General features: G+C 38.5%; 1 protein-coding gene across 4 annotated transcripts in view; it reads left to right on the top strand.

The window, feature by feature from the left end:
- DACH1 (dachshund family transcription factor 1) overlaps positions 1-22540 on the top strand; it is a 537492-nt gene that overhangs the window by 184939 nt on the left and 330013 nt on the right. The gene's annotated exons all lie outside the window — the stretch shown is intronic.

The raw sequence follows: 22540 nt of genomic DNA, 5'->3' as shown, positions 1-22540 counted from the left end.
AAAAATAAAACTCTTAGCATCATGAACAAAGTGTGCAAGGCAAAAGTACCTGCTATCTTCAAATTATGGCATATAAAATGTACCCAGCCAGAGGCTTATGAGTGATCTCCTCCCAGATGTTCAACACAACACCAATGTTCATCATCTTAAGCATGGAGATACATAGTTGGGGGTCTAAGACATGAGAGTCTGCAACACTGTCAGCACCAAACTACCTTGAATTGAGAAAACTCTAGAAAACTGACTAGATTAGTCTAGCCTTCGAATAGTCAGCAAGTTCAACAAAGTGACTTCAGAAGAAGGTCGGATCCCAGACCATTTCTGTAATCCAGCTTAACACTGACCCTGCCTCCATGTCTTTCAAATTTGTACATGTTATCACTGATTATTTACATTGATTTAAATTCTCCCAAACAAAGAATACATCCCTTATACTGTAGCTGTCTTCTTTTGCTGATAAGGGAACATTCAGCAAGTGCTGTCCTTACATTTGATATATTCATATAATATATTTTGCGCCAACATGAAATTTGATCGACATCTGGGTTTGTCAATCCTAGTAAATGAGAGATTTTTTTAATTATCTTATTGAATTAAAGTTTTTTACACACCAACCTATATTGCATTTTGGCCAGCTCTTAAACAGAACAAATGCGCGGGTTTGACCTAACAGTAACTAGTAAATATAATGTTCTAAGTATGACACGAGCTCAGTAATAATTCTGTCTGTTTATTTATACAATGTATAGTGAGGACCCACTCCCTCTAACACTAAAACGGAATTGCCTGAAGGTGGTGCTCAAAAAGACTTGACCCATAAGGGCACAGCATTCATGCTGCATTATATTAATGATGTTGACCACAAACAGTTCCATTTAAGTTCTCACTACATTATTTCAGTTTTCACAAAACAGCGTTTGCCATTGTATTCTAGTCTGCCAGAATGTTTTCCAAATATTTGTTATTTAATAGTGCGCAGAACTGAATGACGTATGCTTTCTGAATATAACTGCAAATAATTGCGGCACAGATTTTAACAAGCAAGGCTTAAAAGAGACTTTTTTTTAAGGGAATTACAGTCAAATAGTTCACATTACTCTCAAAAGTGCTAGGATCTGCCAGATCAACTTCAAACACACACAACCACATCCACACAGACACGCACACATACAGAAACACACCCCACACACACACACTGATCACACTGACTTCTCTGAGCTTCTGCCTGACTTTTACTGGTCCCTCTTTTTTACAGAAACGTTCTCAATTCTGTGGTTATATAGACAAGATAGAACACTCACACAAACAACCGGATTCTGGGAGGATGATTTGGGCGCATGTATATATATTTTTTTCAGTGTGAAAGTTTGTTGTGGCATTCTGCTGCTCCAAAGGAGTTACTCCAAACGAAAACCTATTAGTGGGTGAGCTTGTAATAAAACCAGTATCTTATACTAAACTATGCTGTGGAGGAAGGTGGCAAAGGAAAGATGATTTATTGTGCATGAACAGCACGGAAAAAGTTTTCCCTTTGAACTCAAGGAAAGGGGCTGTACATGTTGCACAATTCCTATTGAAGATATTTTGCAATTATTTAGTTGTTGCATTCAGCAGGGGAACAAAAGTTTGAAATTATTTGTGGAACAGATAGTTGTTGAAATTAACCCACTGACTGTGTCACAAAAGGCTTAAGACGGTTGAATACATTTTATTGAGCATCACCATTTAAATATCCCCTGTTGGATTTAAAAAAAAATTTTTTGGTGTGCTCTGCCTTTCTTACCTTTTTAAAAAGGGTATACATTATAGGATGTTTGCTTCTATGTTCTTCGTTAGCCAGGTACCCCCAGAGGACATGCCATATCTTATTTCTTCTTCTTAATACAGGACTTTTAAGTTCAAATATTTTGCGTCTGTAACTATCTGATAACAACCACGTGTGTATAAATGGCGGCACATTCTGCCAGGTGTGAGGAAGACTGATTGATAAAGCCTTCCCGATGCATGAAAAGGAGCCTCTAGATAAAGGCAGCTTTGTTAAACCTGATAAAAGTACATGGAATATAACTGCCTGCCATTATGTGTCACTTTATTACTTTTATGTTGATCTAGATCTTTTAAATGGATCGGAAGACAGTGGAAAATGTAATTGCATATAGACATATGTATAATGTACCTTTAGTGGAATGGAAATCTTTTCATCAAGGACGAGTTAACAGGCAGACGGATCATGGGCCATTAAAATAGAGACACTATCTAGGGCATAACACTTAAAACATTACACAGAACTATTAACAGAGGAATTTAAATTGAGTATGTGTCCATCTCTTTATCCGAAAACATTTGTATTTCAAATAAAGAAATATAAGATCAAGAAAATACAAAAGAGGCCGTTTGAATGATCTATTCGGATTCGCAAGTTAGTTAGAGACTATGCTTTCCATATTAACAAGATTAAGTTGTTTGATAAGTATCAACTATCAATATTGGAAAGCAAATAGTTGTTTGATTTTTTAACCCACTGCTGTTTCCATAAGATGTTCCTTATTCACTTGTATTTTATTTTTGTAATGGATTCAACAGGGGACCAAAAATATGTTCAAGTTTGTCAAAAAAGCATGTCGTATAGTTAAGCATGGCTGCAAAATATTGCACATAAAACCTGCAGACAGACTGATTAAATAAAACTACAGCTGTTCCATTGTAGTTTGTGGAGTCTGGAGTGGTAGACTATTGCCCCAGGCGTAATCGGTGGAAGGGTAGGTGGAAAGCCTGAGATCCCGAATCTTAATGCCCGTGTGGTGCCGTGTAGTTGGCTGCCTTAGCTGAACTGTTGGATGTGGTGGAGTTTCCCACATGCACAGCTGTGCATGGGATGGTCAAACAAGTGATAATATTGTTTGAGGTCTCTGTAAGGCTCTGCTGCCCTCAGAATGTCCTCATTAAATGAGGCAAGGATTAGCACATCACAACCCCTCTCAGTACCATTATATGACTGCAGAGATATGTGCTTCTCAGTCATGTTTTTCTGCGCTTACCAGAGAACCTTAATTCCTGACCAATGACATTACTTCCCTTGTGCAAAAAATTGCGATTTTGCCTTGGTGGCCTGGTTTATCAAATAAAGTGAGGAGTCAATGTGTATTCATTGCCAGCCAATATTTTGTTTGTAAAATGTTTTATAAATTTGATTCATATATGTTAAATAATTGTAAGTTCTATCATTGTTAGAAATATATGTAATAGGATTTGCTTATAAATTTTATGAAAGTCACCAGCTTTCTCTAAAGTTCATGAAAACAGTCTTTCCAGCCGTTTTCTAGCAATGAAAATGTTTAATGCCCAGATTAACACCGTCTTGTTGCCTTCAATAGGAATCTCCTTGAATACAATATACGCAATCTTCTTTTGTCAAGTCCCTCACGCCACCAGGCACTCAGAAGACAAAAGGCACAACACCACTTGTCCCACTGGAAGCAACACTGAAATAAGGTCACCCAGCAAAATAATTCAGCAAAACCATACCATTGTAGGCTGCACCAATCCCAGAGTACATCCAAATCCCACACCCAGTTACAGGCCATGATTTGTATTAAAAGTTCATCGATCATATTTACCAGCCTTTCCTAAATGTGGAGGTCTTTTGAGATGATCTCCTAACCCAAAATTCGACCCTGTCCACCATGCCTACCAGGCCTACTCATAAACATGCTGTTGCAGCAATCATCTACCTTATGAGAATTTACCCATTCATCCCCACGATGAATGATCAGGTCACGCTGTTCTCCCTGGCACCAATGCATGATCCCTGTTTAGGCTGTCATGCTTCACTGAGGTTTCTTTCATCACAAGATCTTCCTCTAAAAGGAAATGCCAAAAAAACAAGTAATAATGAAAGAATTTACTACATGGTCATTCTATCAAATAGAGTTGGTTTACTTCGACCACTGGAACTCAATCTCCAAACTTGCGTCTTATAATAACAAAATATTAGATCTCCAAATCCACAACAATGATTAACGGCAGACACAGCAAACATATTCAGATCATGAAACACAGGAAAGTGAAAATATGCTCTGTAAACGTGTATACATTTTTCTGTAGTCTCTTATCTGAATCCCATAGTGGACGAATGGAAAATAACATTCAGAGTAAACCAAATATAAGAGGATGAACTATGAATGATCTGAATAATGTCATCATTGATGTCATTTGAAATGTCATCAGTGATGTCATAAATGATGCCATGGAACATGTCATCAGTGATGTAGTGTGTTGGGTCATAAGCAGTGCATGAAGGGCTGTAAGTTATAATAAGCTCTGCTAATTATAACTGGTAAATTTCTGTGTTTTTTTAGTTGAAAAGATTAATGTTATGTCTGATAAATAAACCTAATTATAACATTACTTTAACCATTGATTTTTTCAGTGAATATATATATTTTAACTATTGGCGGTTGCCAGTGGGTAATTATAGTTAGGACCTAGCTCCTATGGACAACGCATTTTTTTGCTAATAACTTTGGTGCCATTTGATGAATCTTCACGAAATTTTCAAAACTCGTGTTCAATTCTCTTCAGCTACTGTCTGGAAAGTTTCGGGGTGACTCATGGAGCAGGGACCGAGAATTGGGGGGTCCCAAAACACATTGTCAACATGCAATTTCCAGGGCTGTAGACACGGGGAGCGAGCGGGACTGGACCAGCCTATATTTCTGTGTGTCCCCCTCCTAAAAAGGTACATTTTGCCTTTAGTTTACGTTTTTTGCCACGAGACCTACCCGGCACCATGAGACCTCCCTGGTGATACGTGCGCTTAACAAGAACATTTGACATTTGACATTTTTATTGTAATTTGGGCCTGCCCTTAGAATGCATTCCATAACAGATTTCACTTTCAGGCTTGACTAAATGAGTCAAGGCTAGGAGGGGACTCATCCACAAAGAGAGTGGAGGGTTGGTGCAGTCACACACTGACATTTCCCTGTGGGCCCCCATAAAAAAATCTCACAAGAGAAGTAGGAGAGGGCCCAGGGCTATGGGGTATGCTCTTCCTAACCCTTGCTTGACTCTTCTATCAGTTTCCAAGTGCATGTGTGCTGCACAGTTAAGGGAACAGCTTTCGTTACCTTTACACATAGTGCAGGATCCAATTGTGTTGCTGCTTGCAATGCACCTCCTGCCTGGCCAACATTTGCAGCATGCACCAGCCTGCCAGTGCCAGAGCAGCCTCTCCAGGTAGTCAGTGCCATCACATAATTGCCTTCTGTTGGCACAGACAGAGCTTCAGAGCTGCCCATTTGAGGCCCCTTGTTGCTACAGCAGCTGGTATCATAACATTGGCCACACGCTGCTCTCCACCTGCAAGGTACCATTTGCAGCACCAGTGACCAGGATAGCTACGGGTTCTCCAGCCGGACAAAGAACCAGCAGACCACAGTATTGTACAAATGAGTGAGCTAGGGTAATCTGCTGCACTGCAAGTATGTTGTATACACCTAAAAGGAAAAAGGACCCTTTTCTCATAAGAGGTTGGTGAACCAATAAATTACTAGGGAGCACCTCTCAGAGTAGAGCAAAGGGGTCAGGCTTGACACTAACAGTCCTGGACAAGGCAAGAGCCATGAAAATACCTGCCATGTAAATTATGCAGCAATAGAAAAATATGATAAAATAATTCAAGATTTAAAAGCATTTTCAAAAAGCATTTCACCATAAAATATCAGATTATATCACTGCATTTAGTACAACTGATGGTTTTAAACCCACCCAAACGACAATTGCATTAGTGAACACTAAGCATTAAATCAGTTGCCATTTGTGCCCTATATATGCCTTAGTTTCTTCTTATACGTGGATCAACATCACAGCCTAAGAAATCAAACACAAGTTTTTGCACAAGATGTTGTGCACATCCTAATCTCACATATTTGAAGGTGTTCTGATATGGGACAATGGATGACAATTTGGCACGGAGAAATACAAATATTTGCCTATTACCAGACAATTTGTCAAGCAAGGAAGCCTAGATTGGTCTCATGTTTTATAGTTTGTCAATGTGCAATTTAAATTAGCAACTAGATGGCCATCTCTTTCCCTCCTATTTTACACCAAAGATAAATGGCCTGACTTAAATTCTTATTAATTTCGGAAAGCAGAAGCATTTCCCTTGTACCTTAAAATATCAGATTTAAATCACTACATTGAGACGCACTTATTAAAACTGTTTTTTAAACTTTAACTTAAAAAAAATCCAGACCGATCCAATAGGACAATGCCATTAGTGAACACTAAGAGGCTAGTCAGTTATCATGTGTGCCCTATATTATTATAGGTAGAGAAACATTATGGCTTCATAAATTAAACACAATAGGTTTCTGTGCTAGGCAGATCATAAACTCACATATTTGAAGGTGTTCTCATATGCGATAATGAAGAAAACGGCATCAGGGGGAAATAAAATAGTTGCCTAGCATCACACAATTTGCGCAAACAGGGAAACCAGAATTGATCCCATGTTTTATAGTTTCATACTGTGCAATTCCCCTGCTAAATAGAAATCCCTTCCACTTATTTGTCTGTTTTAGATCAATGGTTAATGCTTTGATGTTAATTCCAAATTCTGAAAAGAAGTAGTTTCCCCTTAAAACATATAATTATATTCTTGCATTGAGAGGCATTTATTAAAACGAATACATTTTAAATGTCAGCTTATTAACATTCCTGAACCTGAAGACAACAGCGACTTTAGTTTACAATAAGAGGCAAATCAGTTCCGTGTGTCCTTTGTTCTTATTATATGTGGAGTAACATTATAGCCCATTAAGTCAAACACAATAGGTGTTTGTACAGCGTGCATCTGGAGCTCGCCTATTTTAAGGTATTCTCATATGTGATGATAAAAGTAAAGGTGGCACATTGAAACAAATCTTTGCCTAGGATCACACAGTTCGGTCAAGAAAGGAAGCGGGGATCTAACCACATTTTGTAGTTTTAGCCTCCAGATAGACATTTCTTTATCCTTTATCATTTACAGCAAAGGTTAATAATCTGCCTTTATATTTTGGTGCCTGGGCATAGAACGTGGGAGGCAGGCAGAATCCACATTAAAAGTTGTCTCATTTTGAGCTCAATAGTCCAAGAGGAACTCGAGCTGGGCTACAGCATGCATCTGGTTGAGCTTTCAGTGGCTCGCACACACATAGTTTCTCAGTGTAGGTGTCATGCAGTGGCAGGTAGTGTCACTTAACTAGGCAAGTTTAGTTCCACCATGGCTTACTCTGCTGTTTGTTAAATTAGCACCATCTTCACAAAGTGCTCAGAAGCCATTATGTATTGTGTACAGCTATACAACTGAGATATTTGCTGGATTCAGTGCTTAATTTGGAAAAGAATAAGTACTGGGGCTAGATGTTTTGCTCAGAAGCCCACAAGTATGAGGAGTTCATCCGGCCTAATCTTGTATTAGACTCTTTCAATGGGATTTAGGCTACTTTTTAGTTCTGATCATTGTTGGGTGGCCAGGTTTTCCAAACCAAAAACTAGGACAGTCAGTAAAGTTTGCAAAGAAATACAAAGATGAGTCATTGCTGTAGCATTATGGTATCGCAGAGCTCCTGAAATATTGCAGTTGTTTTTGTGGTAATTGCACACAGAAAACCAAATGGAAATGTTGAACTCCACTTTAAAATTGCTCACTTCAGTGCAGACATTTGGTGTTCTACGCGAATCTGGTCTAGGGATCTGCTAAGCCTGGAATAGTATGTTTACTGATCTGGCTACGTGTGTGCTCACTTTCCACTCACCACTAATTTCACACCTGATAAGCATAGCATGAAGCAAAAACATTGTTGCAATTGGATTGCCTAAAAAGACAAAATGTTTGACATGCTTGCCTATTACCCATCATTTTGCAGCAGTGGTAAGAAAAAGATAAATCTTTGCTTGTAGCCTAGCTGTTATATTTACATGGTCATGCGTGACTAGGTGGTCCACATGAGTGTTTTTCTTTTCATTGTTGGACTTGTATTCCTTGTTTTATCTTTGGGATAAGCAAGACTAGAAGCCGCAGAATACAAAGAAAAAACCTATATGGGAGCAGCAAATCGCATATACACCTAGGAAACTTGGAAGGGCTGTGTTAGGGATACCCATTTTTGTATCAATCTGAACATGCAGTTGGGTTTGATTCGAGTCATGTGATACTTGTGCTCATTCAATCTAACAAACCCGAAGTATTTCATTTAGTAAACCATCTCAGGACACAAAGACTGGTGTAATTTTAAAAAGGCACTATCCAAGCAAGCCCCTAACATCTGGTCACCCCAAATGGCATCTCTGTTTGACATAGTGTACCATGAGGGCTGCTTTAAAGAGCCGTCTGATCCTTCAGTGGGCATAATCATTTCTTTTTGATTAGTTGTTTTACATAGCTCTAACATGTCACTTTGCAGCAGCTTCAGTGCTCTAGCAGATACAGCAAGCAAACGGAAATGCCAAAACTAAGTATTATTTACACAATTGCAGTGGGCAGAGGTAACCTCTGCATTCACACGTATGCTATCTCACTAGCAGTCCAGAATCCATTCTGCATCACCGTCCTCCAGGCATCATAACTTCCTTTGTCTCCGACTTAAGCTCATGGCTTTAATCTAGTATTAGTTCCTCAAACTTCTCTGTGCTGGGTCTTTTTAATTTCCACCTTGAGAAGACTGAGGATAAAGACACTGTATGATTGACGCAATGGCTAGCCTAGGACTACATCAGATGGTTAACCTTCCCACTTACATTGATGGCCACACGCTGGATGGCATTTTCACTAGTAATCCTTTTCTTCAGGTAACTGATTCCGTACCATTATTGTGGTCGGATCACTAAAATCGTCATATTTAAGGTTAACATCCGTTACCCATCATCTAGATGCGATGTCAACCCTCAGGGTAGCAGAGGTCATGCTTGGCACAAAATTTACTCCTCTGGACTCCTATAGCTGCTGTCTGACACAAAGCCCAGTGATACAACAGATATATATGCACCTCTTCAGAATGATTCTTCCTGGATTGGAGCAGCAATAAATGTGCTGGCTCCTGAAAACTTTACGAATCGGAGCAAAACTCCTTCATATCCTTTGTTCTCTAAAAAGCTTAGAGCTCAGAAACAGTTTTGAGAAGTATAGAGCGGCGGTAGAGAGATAACTATGGAACTCAGGATAGCGAGATTTGAAGGTAATCCATTGCAGACTACAAAAAGCTAAACGATGTATTTCTCCAATAAGATTTTACATTCTAAGAACTGAAGACTGAGTCTTCTTACAACAACTGCAGTCAAGTCTTCTGCAATACACTTGCTAATTCTTTTCAGACAAAGGTGGACAATGTTTTCAACACCTTTATAATTAACAAACATAATATTCATGTCCATCAAGTAGAAAGCGAAGCTTTCTGTACCTCTTCAGTCTTGGACACTTTTTCTTCACTCAGCACTGAGCAGGCTTTAATCCTAGTTAAGTGTACCAAATCAGGCTCCCCATTAGATCATTCTCCACCAAAAAGTGTACACCTTGTTCCTAATATTGTAAGCATCCACCTTACAGTGATTTTGAACCAAATAATTAAATCAGAATCTTTACCTCAAGAATGGAAGAATGCTTCCAGCCTCTCCTTTTTCAAAAAGTGAGTCTCAATCCACAGGAGCCGAGTAGTTATAGGCCCATTTCTTGGCTACCTTTCCTCTCCAAAATCTTAGAAAAGGCTCTGAATACAAACCTGATGTCCTTCATTGATGCCAACAATCTTCTGGACTGAACACAATTCATCTTCAGAAATGCACATAGCATAGAGACTGCTCTGATTGTGGCATTGGAAGAGCTAAGGTCCATCCTAGATGGTGGTGGTAAGGCAGCACTGACACGTCTGACATCCTGATGGACTCTCTCTCTGAGCCTGGAATAAGAGGCCTTGCTATTTGCTTGCTGAAATCTTTACGTTTGGAGAGATCATAACACGTTGACATGGGTAAATATATCTCTAACCAGTTATGCCTGCCATATGGTGTTCTGCAGGGTTCCTCATTGAGCCAGACTCCGTTCAATCTGTATGTCACCCCCGGTGCAAACTTATTAAATCTTTCGGCTTTTCTGCTGTTTCATCGATGACGACACTCAAATAGTGGTATCGATTTTCCGTAACCCAGATGAGTCAGCATTAAGATTGAATACCTGTATGGGCAGATTGATAACTGAATGTAAGTTAACTGTTTAAAACTTAACTCTAGGAAAACAGAGGTCCTTCTGCTAGGGAATGGCATCTCTTTTTTGGTCACAAAGTTGGTGGCTGCAGGAAATGGGCCCACTACTCCAGCCTGTGAGAAAAATCTGGAATTTGGGGATTGTCTGTGACAATAAATAAAAGTTTGAAGATCAGGTTAATGCACTTGTTTCTTCTGTCTTCTTCATTCTGAGAATGATTAGGAAGATTTGCCTTTTTATTCCATTGGGTCTTTATAAAATGCTTGTGATTGCATTGACCTTATCCAAATTATATTATGGCAATGCCCGTTTTCTGAATATTCGAAAAAGACTCCTACATAAACTTCAGATGCTACAAAATGCATCGTCACGGCTTCTTTTGGGGATTCCTAAATATCAATCTGTATCTTGAGCTCTGGTCGAGCTGCACTGGCTTCCAGTGGAAAAGAGAATTTAATTTAAAGCATTATGTTTATCATTTAAGGCATTACATAATGTAGGCCCAGATTATTTATGGAACAGATGTACCTGGTATACTTCTTTAAGGAAACATAGATCATCTGTAGCTAAGTTTTTTGTATTGCCTAGGGGGAGGTAAGAGTTTAATTCTGAGAACGGTAAAACTTTGAAGCTCTCTCCCTATGACTCTGAAGAACGATCCGGATCTACTGTCTTTCAGAAAATCACTTAAAACCTGTTTTATTTTGTAACTAGGCTTAGCAACCCCTCCTCCAAAAGAAAGCTTCAGCGCCAAGATGCCTCAGGGAACATGAACACTCTACAAAACTAAAATCAAATCAAAATTACAATTAAGTATCCATCCATGTAACTTTCATTCACCATACCCATTGAATTCCCAATTATCTGTATTCACCATCTGTCTATTAATCGCTCCAGACACCATTAAAGGGAATTGAAACACTACTTCAGATGATCCCCAGACATAAGACAGTAGAGGTGATTTCCAGAAATTTACAAAAACTCCATATGTACCCCTATAACTTGAAACACCACTTCAGATGAGTACTACAAAAACAAAATTGTGCAATGACCGCCACACTGAATATGGTAGATTTGGCCCTTACTCACTGGTAAAATACCATGCTTATTGGTCTTTAAGCACCGAGTATTCAAATTCAGACTGCAGTCCATGCATTAGGTGAGGCTAGTAGGAGATTATATCAAACATCTCTCTGTATCTTTTGTTCCTAACTATATTAATACACCAAGACTGCTGTCCCTGCAGGTCTGGGGTCAGATGGAAAATTATGCCCAGAACATGGTTGCTGAGGCATATAGTGATTTTTGCATACTTAGGGGTGCATTTACTAAACTTTCACACAACACAGGCAGCAAGCAAAGTTTCTGTGTTGTGTTGCATGAAAGGAGGAGAGCAGTAATCAGTAGCGGTCGGCAGTAGGTGTTTCTGTAGGGTGGTGACGTGTGCAAGGGGAGGGGCAGGGTGGGGGGGTAGTAATGTATGGATTAAGGAGTTTTACAGGTAAGTAAACATTTAAATAAAATAAAAACAATTTTTTTGCCCTACAGAAATACCTACTGCTGACCGCTACTGGCAGTAATGCTTCATATTTTCAAAGATATGGAGCATTCCTGCTCTCTCCTTTTGCTGGCACACTGTATGTAGCCTAGGGTTAAATGTGTAGTATAGTCCAATATTGGGATTGAGGTTGCGTGGCTTGTAAATGTCGCCAGAACTCTGCAATGGCAATAAAGGACTATATTGCACATGTAACCATTCATTTATTTTGAGTAGTTAGTTTGAGAAATCTGTTTGATTCAAATGGCACTGTTTGGAATTAAAATGATTGGGTTTACAGTTCATGAATGATAGGGCCTGTTGATTTTCCAACTATACGCCTGCAGCCTTTACCACATAATTATAGATTTATCCTGTTTCCCAGATCATTTGCTACACAATTTCGTTTGATTTGCAGATTCCACAAAAACTGTTTCTAGCTCAAATGGTTGAAAATAATACTGCCAAAATGTGCAGCACACTTTGCCTTTTTTCAGCTATACAATCTAGATAGCATCGCCTTGCAATTCTAGTGGCTAAGACTGTGGCAAAGCTCTGGAGAGTTCTTTGATGTATTTCTTTATGACTTTAAAACCTGTATTTCACAAGGAACTGTGAAGTATTTCTCTTATGTCATGGTACCCTGTGTAAAATATGTGTTTTATACCACAAGAAGACAGGGAGAGACAGAGGAGAGAGGCACAGAGAGACACAATGTGAGAGAGTCAGGGACATGATGTGATAGAGGCCGCGACAGAATGTGAGAGAGGCAGAGACTGAAAGATATACATAAAGAATGATCAGGAAGAGCAAACATCAGAGAGAGGGCAAGGAAGGAAGAGACATCAGTATCTGTTCCTATTTTCTTCTAGTTATTAAACTATCTATAATCTATCTACTCTGTTTTGTCTATAAATGTTTCTGTGTTGGGACCTGTAGCTATATCTAGCTAGCTGTCTGTCTATCCATCACAAACTCTCTCTGTATATCAACCTGTCTTCTTCTAGCTACCAGTTTATCTATACATACATACACGCATACTACATGCTTGGGAGATTGTATTGCACAAACTTCCCATGCAATCCCAGGCCTCAGAGAAGGCATAGGTTTTGCTAACTCCGAGGCCAGGGATCACAAAGGAAATACCAAGCAACCTATGACTACTCCCAAATGGCGTCCATGTTTAAGCTCTGTTTCACAATTATATTTTAAAGAAGCATATTGTGTAAACCACTGATTGAATGTTTGTTGTATTGTTCTTGTTTCATTCAGAATATAATAATCTATATTTCCAAACCTGTGTGGTGTCTTTTTGTGGTGTATTAATTGTGTTACAGTGTGCGTGTTGCATAAATACTTTACAAATTGCCTTTGTAGATAAGCCTGACTGCTCTGTGCCAAGCTACCAGAGGGTGAGAACAGGTTATCTTATTGTGTATCTAGCTTACCCTGACTAGAGTGGTGGTTCCTGTCAGGCCTGGGTGCATACCTCAGCCAACCAGGAATCCTATTTTTAACAGTCTGTCCATTAGACAAATCTTTATGTGTATTTTAAATCTATTTCTTGTTTTTTGTTTTAACTTGTGTGTAGGTTTTCAATATTTGAGATTAATTTTAGTAAAGTTAATCTCTTCCTATCCACTTCCTTTCCTGTGTTTTGTAGGTGCACTATTGCATATATTTCTATGTGTGTGAGTCTAATATTTACAGATTTACAGATAGCTTTGTCACTCTTGCTAAATTTGCTTTCTTCTACCTTTCAAAGAAGCCTTCGACTCTCACAGATAAGAATGGTGGCCAATTTTATACAGTCTGCTTTCTAAGGTGACTGTATTGTTAACCCATATTTGGCATCAGTCTATGTGTATTAACCATTGAAAAAGTCAGCAAAGACTAATGTACAACATAGACTAGCCACCAAATCAAACATCAAACTGGCATATTTGACTGTCCTGTGTAAACACTTCTTAGACTGAGCAGCACAATGGCTAAAAGGCTTGAATGTTAAACTGCACATTATATTCACATTTTGTTCATACTATCAATCACTTTCAGACAGTGTGTGTGTGGCCTCATTACCAGTGGCTCCTTATAAAATCTGAGTGAGGATTTATTGAGTGCAATAAATATCATCCGATTACGACTTTTCGGGAATAGCATATGGATTTTGGTATTTAACATATCAAATCTGTATTTCCTGGTAAAACCAGATCACGTTTCCTTCTATAAATTCTGACAGGTTTGACATACCAATTTTTATCACAAAACTCGTATTTGAGATGTGTGCAGTAAGTAACAGCAGTTAGGCCCATATTGCAAATAACCGGGCTGTTTTTAATGAAGGCCTACATGGAAGATATAGTCACCCATTGCATGTCATCTCGTCCCTGCCATGACCATACCATAAGTTTTCCAGTTATTACTGGGTGTTTTTGATGCAGTGGTGTCATGTGTAGGGCAACAGACTGTGATGTTGTGTCAGCCCTTAGCTTTTGCCTTTCATAACACCTGCCATTTTTTGATCTTAAAATAAAGCTTCACTTTCACAAAGTTTTGTGTTCTACCTTGAATTCAGTTACATATGTAAATAGTAAGAATTTAAAATAAATAAAAAAATTATGTTATAAAATATCCAAAAGCTTAAAATAATTCTTCCAATGTTAGACTATACCTAGCAAAAGGACAATTTGTAAAAATCAAGTTTGTAAAAAGTAAACAATTTGAGAAGCTGAAGAAGTTGGTGCTGCAATAACCTTGCCTGTGCCCAACTCTTATATTATCTAAACAATAGATAAAACATAGGAAATGTGTAACGAAAATTTGACACTGAGGAAGTTGAAATAGTTTACAAAAAATGTACCACCTATTAATATAGAAATATGGCTTAACATTAACATAAAAACGTGTAATCAAAAAGACGTTAGGAATATGTGCTTTTATTAATTGTTCAAATGTGACTATGCTGCTTATTTCGGCAGAAGCTCTCATTTCTATCATTCTCTCACTGGTAGACCTCACTATTCTTTTTTTCTTCTCTAGGCCTTTAAGACTATAAATGCTTTCATAAAAGATGAATTAATTTTATAACTGAATTGTAGAACATGACCTCATTATGAAATGTGCTGTTTCCTGAAATGTGTATTTCTCTTTTCCTCATACCATATGATTTTACTGTATTTACATTGTTTCCTCTGCCACGTATTCAGAATGATTCAGCGTATTAATGAAAGAAAATGCATGCTGTAGCTAAAATTTTGTGATCTAACTAGGACACATTAGATTTAAGTGTTTCATTTTATAGAACAGCTCATTGTTACACAATGGGACACTAAGCAGCTAATAGAATAGGCTTGCAAAAAGGTTCTCATGAGAACCTTCGTAGATGTATATTTTTGCAATAAGATATAGCCACATCTGAGTAACTTCATATCGACATGGACATTTACCGTGGAAATCGAGTATGAAGACGACGGACCATCAAAAGATTGTCCTCCATTGGGCATTGATGACATATTTTCCTGTTTTTGCAACATGTTTAGTGGCATTTCTATATAGTATGTGTTCCTAGATAGAGAGTCAATGCATTCTGTGCACTCATTCCCTGCCATGCCCTTTAGCACTTTATGGTGCTAGTTTGAAAAATGTCATTAGCTATTGCCAACGGTGATTTTCTCCGATTATCCTTCGTCTAAGCGAGGAGACTTCCTATCCCTATGACAAGCCTAGCTACTGTTGTGGTTATTTCGTTCTACCTGTCTTAGCCAAGCTTCTGCAGCTGTTTGGAGAACTCAACTGAGTCCCCGGAAATACCTTCTATAGGGTGTTCTACCTTTCTCAGTTATCTGACTTTGCTCCAACGTTTACATGCTCTTTTCCAGAGGGAATTCTTTATGGGTTTTTGTTAGGCTAGGATAGGACCTTTAGTTTAGAATAGAGACTAAGGGCCTCATTTAAAATATTTTGACGCATAGCAGCACAGCAAGCCTTCCTGCTGCTCTGACGTACGTCAAAATAAAAGACCAGGAATGCACCGTGTCTACAAGATACAGCGCATTCCTGACATCCTTGCGCCAGCACACAAACAGCAGCCATGCACCATCGCAGACACCCTTGTGTCATTTTGTAGGGGTGCCATTGCTGAGGGGATGATTGTTGTTGTGAGGGTAGGGACATCTTCCTGCACGCAAACTATTATTTAAAGAATTTTTGTCTTTCTATGCATGCTGCCGAATGCACCACGCATAGAAAGAGGAAAAAGTGAGGAGAAAAATAGTATTTCTCCTCGTTGTGCCTCCTTACTCCTCCCCTGGGGATGCGTGGGATTCTGACACATTCCCAGGTTTACAAAATGTTGTAAAACTGTGAATGCGTCAAGTTCCATGCATGTTGCGTGGGACCACCCACAGCAACACCCATGGAAGGGCCCTTTCATGCAGATATATCCGTTAACTCCTTCGCTGCGTTCGTCGGCCAACGACCGCCGCGAGAGCTACCTCCGTAGTGCTGCGCACGTCTGTTGGCCAACGCGGCCCGCCCACTCCGCTAAACGGCCGCATCGCGGCGGAATTGTTAAGGGAAACATACTTACAAGGTTATGAAATGTCATGCAGGGTGACTTTACCTGCCCTTGTGAATATGGGGAAGCCCATTGCACTGCCAGTGCGCCAATAAAAGTGATGCAACAGTGGCGCAATGGGCTTGAAAATAAGCCTCTAAATTCTGAATGGAACACGCTGTTATTTTCTATGCTCACTTATTTTCGATATTTTCTTAATAAGATCTATTTGCCAAATCTGAATCTAAAGAACAAAATACGGACTAATCTCTTAATGAAAAAAGAAACTTCGCCAAACCTCTCTTTATTGACTGAACATCACATACAAATAATGACGCCTATTTTGTGTGATGCTCCATTCGACTTAGGAAGGCACGGAAATTCCATGTTCTCTATGTTTTTAGGTGATGTTACCTGTGGAAATTTTTACACGATTTCTGCACTCACAAATCAAATGAAATATTTTTGCCCTTTTCTTTCTTGTTAGAGAGGAATTGTTTCTGGGCACAGGCTGACTAGAATACATGACCCCTTCATGACCCTTGCTCAGCGAATCTTGGAAACTGTATTCTGGAAGCATGACGTGTATCTGCTTTGCTTCGTTTCTTTGTACAGGTCTTGGCAATATATGAGAGACCTTGTTTTCATTTCTGGTCACCACCTCGGCAAACTAATCAATGAGGCATGAACTGCTATCTTCAGCGAGAGAAATGAAAAATAAACCAGAGATAATCCCCTCAGTTAAAAGGTTATTCTCTGCGATAAAAGCTATTTTGTTAATTTATTTACTTACTGCTGTGGTGAGATAAAGAGAGGGAACAATTAGAGAATTCCAGTAGAAAGGATTTGAAAGGGCAGTGACGACTTAATATTTTATGCTGTTTGATTGACAATGTAGTTTAGTGCAATTTAGAAGTACTCCAGCATTCTGAAAAGAGAGGTATTCCATTTCGCATTAGTGCTACCAGTTAAACAATAGAGGATTAAAAAGAGCACGCTCCCAAAATTGGTTTTTGTCTAATTAAAATTTCACCTCTTCATCATAATTAATTTGCTCCTTTCTGAGCACTGCATGAAAGTACTGACGGATACAAGGCCTACCAATCTAACACGGAGACCTTCTTAAGAGGCATGCACAATTATGTCGTGCGCATACAAAATACTTCATCTATTTTGTATTTTCATTTATCACTCTGCCACACGCATCACACCAAATATTTCCTTTTGCTGGTTCACTCCGTATTACTGTCATGTTTTAATTTCCGGTTCTGAAATAAAAGACGTGTTTCTCAGGCTGCCTACGTTACAAACACTCTCGCCTGCTTCCTTCGATCATAGGCGCGAGCTCCTGCTAATTTAATGACGTGACTCATTCAAAAGAGCAAATCCAACATCCTTGAAATAGCCACACAGCAAAGATGACATCATCTGTCTGCAAATACGATAGTTACCAGGGAGATTTTTTTTGGGTGATACAGTATGTATAATTGAGCGAGCAAAATAGTATTTAGACCTCACAAAGAGCGAAATTAATTTCATCATGAGCGGCATATTTGGATTAATGAATAAACGCGCGATTATAACATCCTAAACAAACATTAAACAGTCATTTATTTTTTTTGCTGTTAGTGTGGGAGTGCCAAGTTACTATTGCAGAGGAGTGCATACAGTGTGCCTGAGCAGGAGTGAGGTTGATGGTATCAGGTTTCAGCATGTAATGTTAGGTCAACATGGACAGAGGCCATTGAAACTGAAGGTTCAGGGAAAGTTCAATTCTATTGTTTTTCCCATGGTTGCAAAACAGCAAAAAAAAGAAAGAAATTCTGTATTTATAACATACTGCTGGTTTGGGCCCTGGAGGTGTGCTATTCTGAGTTCTGTTATTGAATGGAGCTTATACGTGCATGCGAACCATGTGCTTATCTGTAGGGTAAACAAAATAATATCCAGAGATCCCTTTTAAAGTGAACCACAGATGTTCCCATTTGACTGCTGATGTCATTAACTTAAATGTTTATCTTCATTCTATTTGATCTGCTAAGCTTTCCGAGTTTACATTCGCCAGTAAGTTGACAGAACAATTAAAACTTCATAAACACAGTTATACGACCTATGTGTGTTTGCCGTATATTACAGTTAACGAACCCACAAAAGGCATGGTGCGCTGTTTCTTTTTTCTACCGATTTTAGTTCTGTTTCTTCTGGACGAGAAAGGAAACAGAATGTTTTTAAAAGTTTGTAAACTATACTCCTCATTATATGTGCCGGTTTATACTGGATTTTAAACTTAAATTCTTTAGTTCCTAAACTGTATTTTTTTTAGTGTTTTCTCTAGTAACCTCTCCATGAAATTGTTGCTTAAATACGTTCTTCATTTCATTTGTACTGTATCCTATTATACTTAGTGCCAATGTTCTCCCGGAAAGAGAAGACACTACCAGGGGGCTCTCAATCTGATTGACTGGGACAGCACTCTGGGCGGAAAGAACATTTGGTGTTTGTTTTAGGGGGGGGGTTGGTGTGGTGTGACAGCAGGAGGTGTGAGGAAGATGGAAAGGAGGGCAGTGGTTGATGGGGTGCCAACAATTATGCTGAGGTACATTAAGGGCTGATTACAAACTCTTTACTGGTACTCGATTGAGATTAAGTGGAATGGACAAGCTGCTGTTTTGATGATATCAAGTCAGGCAGCTTCCTGCTGGCCCACTTGGGCTTTTGGCCCAGGTCGCGTATGCCCAAAGCCGGCCCTGCATACAACACTACTACTGGCCCATCAGCATCAATGCTCCACACGAAGTAATGCAAAAATCAGGCGGTGAATGCTCTTACCTTTAGTGGATAATGGTGGTGTCAGAGGTATAGATCTTATTGTCTAATAGGTGCTAACACAGGCTCTAAGGTGTGATTGGAAGCTGGCTGGAGAGTGATCGCTGTACCTTGGTGGGGGAAGGACTGCGACAATGTCAAAATCAAGGTCTCAGTGTTTAACTCTCTGAGCATTATCTCTATCTTCCCATTTTTTGTCTGATGTGGATTCTATTGAAGAGTTATTTTGGATATTTCTTTAAATATTGAAAATTGTATAACATTTACTACACTCAACATTTATTAAATGTAAGTTTCATAAAGTAGTGGAAGGAAAAGAAATACAATGAACAATTATTTGTTTAAAAGTTAGAAAAAAAATCTGATATTTTCACCTAGACAAGTCACAGTCTAAAACAAGCACCTCAATATGCTGAGTGATGGTTTATTATTATAAACATATGTCATAAAAAGAAAGACAAAAATAGGAAAAACACACCAGTGCTTAAACATGATGACTTTATGCTTGCAATAAAAATATAAAATTGTGAAGAAAAAAATTATATCATTTTAATAGAAGAGTAAGCAATCTTCATAACAGGCAGAGGCACTTAGAATTGATACGTTATCACTTTTAATTTTGCTGCAAATCAAAGGAAAATAAGATTCTCATTGGGAAACTTGAAAGGTACTTTTGGGTTTGATATACTGTAACCCGAAGACATAGTTTAAGCACACAAGAATGACTAGAAAATATTAAAACAAGATAATGAATGCAAGGAAAACATGCAAGCAAAGTATTGAGCCACCAGCAGCCAGGCTTTGAAGTGCACTTCTTTTTAGGCAGATTTGCACACCGGATCAGAAAAAAATGCAGTGTAGGATAGCTAATGGCTAAAGTAGGATGGCCCACTGCCCTATGCGGTATGGTGTGGTGGAAGAAAACTAGATTTGAATGGCATCTGAATTGACTAATGGATAAAGAGGACTGATTCAAAGCCCATCAATCTATTTATGTGCATACATTTATATACACATTATTTTAATTGCATGAGGATGACAATACATCTACAGCTGTCTGTAATCAGACCTCAATATCGATATTCTACTTACTGTAACAAAATAACACTGCAGTTTGCATCCTTAGAAGCTCCCGCACAGTTTCATATATTGCATATTTAAGGAATGACCCATGTTAGTCTATAATATCGAAAGCTGTCAGATTTTCAGGATAACCAATGAGAATTGTAAACAATTCCAATTTTATATAATAGTATGCTTATTTAGCTCATGTAGAAATACTGGAAATCTGTCATGGCTCTGGTTCATCCTGGACTAACGATGGCACAGGTGTCCTTGTCTGTCTACTGGCCTTGAACATCTAGTTATTTACCAAAATGCACAATTAATATAAATACTGTATAATAATATTTTAAAACGTCAGTAGATCGGTCTAAACATAATATAAATTAACAGTTTATAGTATGCTGGTTTGTATTACCATTTTGTTGGTGCTTTGTTGGTCTATCAATACCTTTTGAAAAAATTCATATCAATTTAGATGGTTTCACTTGGAAGAACTATATCTATCAGAGAACCATTATCAAAGCAGAATGCACATTCTTACAAAGAATAGTATCGTGCAAACTCAAAGACTGTTCCAATGAGGTGTGTATTTTGAACTTTTTATTTTATTAGACAATTCACAAAAGGCTTAGGTGCAGTGCTAAAAATCATACAGAAGGAAAAGCAGGAGTCAAGTTTGGGTCTGCGGGACAAATAAAAGAAAAAATAAAGCTATCACTGGATGATCTGCCTAAAAATCTGAGAACTGGGCTCGAACATTCTAAAACACCATTATTTCAATGAGTGTCTACCAGATGCAATTTTTGTACAGTACAACAAGCATAGATTACTGTAGCTTGTCAATAGAAAAAAACGTGTTTGTGCAAAAACATATATATACCAATATTCTGCACACGTTCAAAAGTAAATACGTAAAGTTACATTAAATATCACAATGATGCTTGCCTTTATATTTTCAGATGTCTTTAATTCAAGATCTTTAAGCCTTCTTAGCCAACAGGTGTTTCGTCCCTTACATTTGGAAGCATATTGTGCTTTCTGTACACAAGACTGATTGGTCTACCTCTCCAGGAGCAGTACATATAGGTACCCCTTCCGGGTTGGAATTATCACTGGAATAAAGAGACTATTTGAAACTGACCTCAGCCGTGAAGAGGTCACGGGGTAATCCCCTGTAACAGCGACGAAACACGTGTTGGCTAAGAAGGCTTAAAGATCTTGAATTAAAGACATCTGAAAATATAAAGACAAGCATCATTGTGATATTTGATGTAACTTATGTATTTACTTTTGAATGTGTGCAGAGGATTTGTAGATAAATAGTATGAGTGGTCTGCTGGCCACACACGTGGGGATCTGGTGGTTTCCCTACCTTATGCACCGTGCCAGATTACCTGCCTTAACTGATTTGTACTTGTGATAGACCTTAGAGTGCCATCTTTGCCTGTTGCTGACCACCAACTGAATATGTAGGTCTGAAATCCAAAGGAGTAATTTGAAACTCATTTTAGGTGTAGGGATTGTGTTTATATGAAAATTCTTACTTTTCTTGAGAAGCCATGGAATTACTTTCCAAATATGACAGAGAAAATGATGAGTTTGATGGTATATGGGAAGATGGACATATTGAGGAATAGTAAAAACAATGTAGAAAGGAAACATCAAACAAACTGATGAGCCGCTGAAATTTTAAAATATGTACAATTAACATATAAAGAATCAAAGGAACAAGTGAAATGGGCAGTGGACCTAATGCACTGTCACAGCATCCTCACTGTTAATCACCCATATTCTGTTTTCTTATTGGACAATATCTCTGTGTGCACTTCTCTGTATGGACCTTCTGCCCAAAGATGCCTCCCTCACTGGGGAGATATGATACACCAAAGCAAAGAACTAAGCTGCACCACATGAGACACAAAAAGATGCTGTGTTACAATTAAATATTTCACAATTTAGGATTCACAAAATATGGCACAAGACAATTGCTTTTTCTTGCATTATTGTTGTCTTATTCGATATTCTTAAAAACACCAGCCAGCCAGCCAACAACAGGGCATTAATTAGCAATTTGTGCCAAATTATAAGACAAAAACTACAGCACATTTACAGCTTAAGCTGCACTTTATGTACTGAATTTGTATTGTGATGAAAAGTGGGACATAACAAGTGGTAACAAAAGTACCACCTACTTTTCCATTTTCCTAGTGTAGTTACCATCAGCCCTTTGATCAGGTGAATGGTTCACTGCTCACTTTTTGTGTGGTGTTAGTCTTCTCTACTGCGTCATAAATGGGGTAAAGTTGTCCAA

The sequence above is a fragment of the Lissotriton helveticus genome, chromosome 8 (assembly GCF_964261635.1).
Source record: "Lissotriton helveticus chromosome 8, aLisHel1.1, whole genome shotgun sequence".
Taxonomy (NCBI): Eukaryota; Metazoa; Chordata; class Amphibia; order Caudata; family Salamandridae; genus Lissotriton; species Lissotriton helveticus.
Note: the sequence above shows the minus strand (reverse complement) of the source record. Positions and strands in the feature narration are given on the sequence as shown.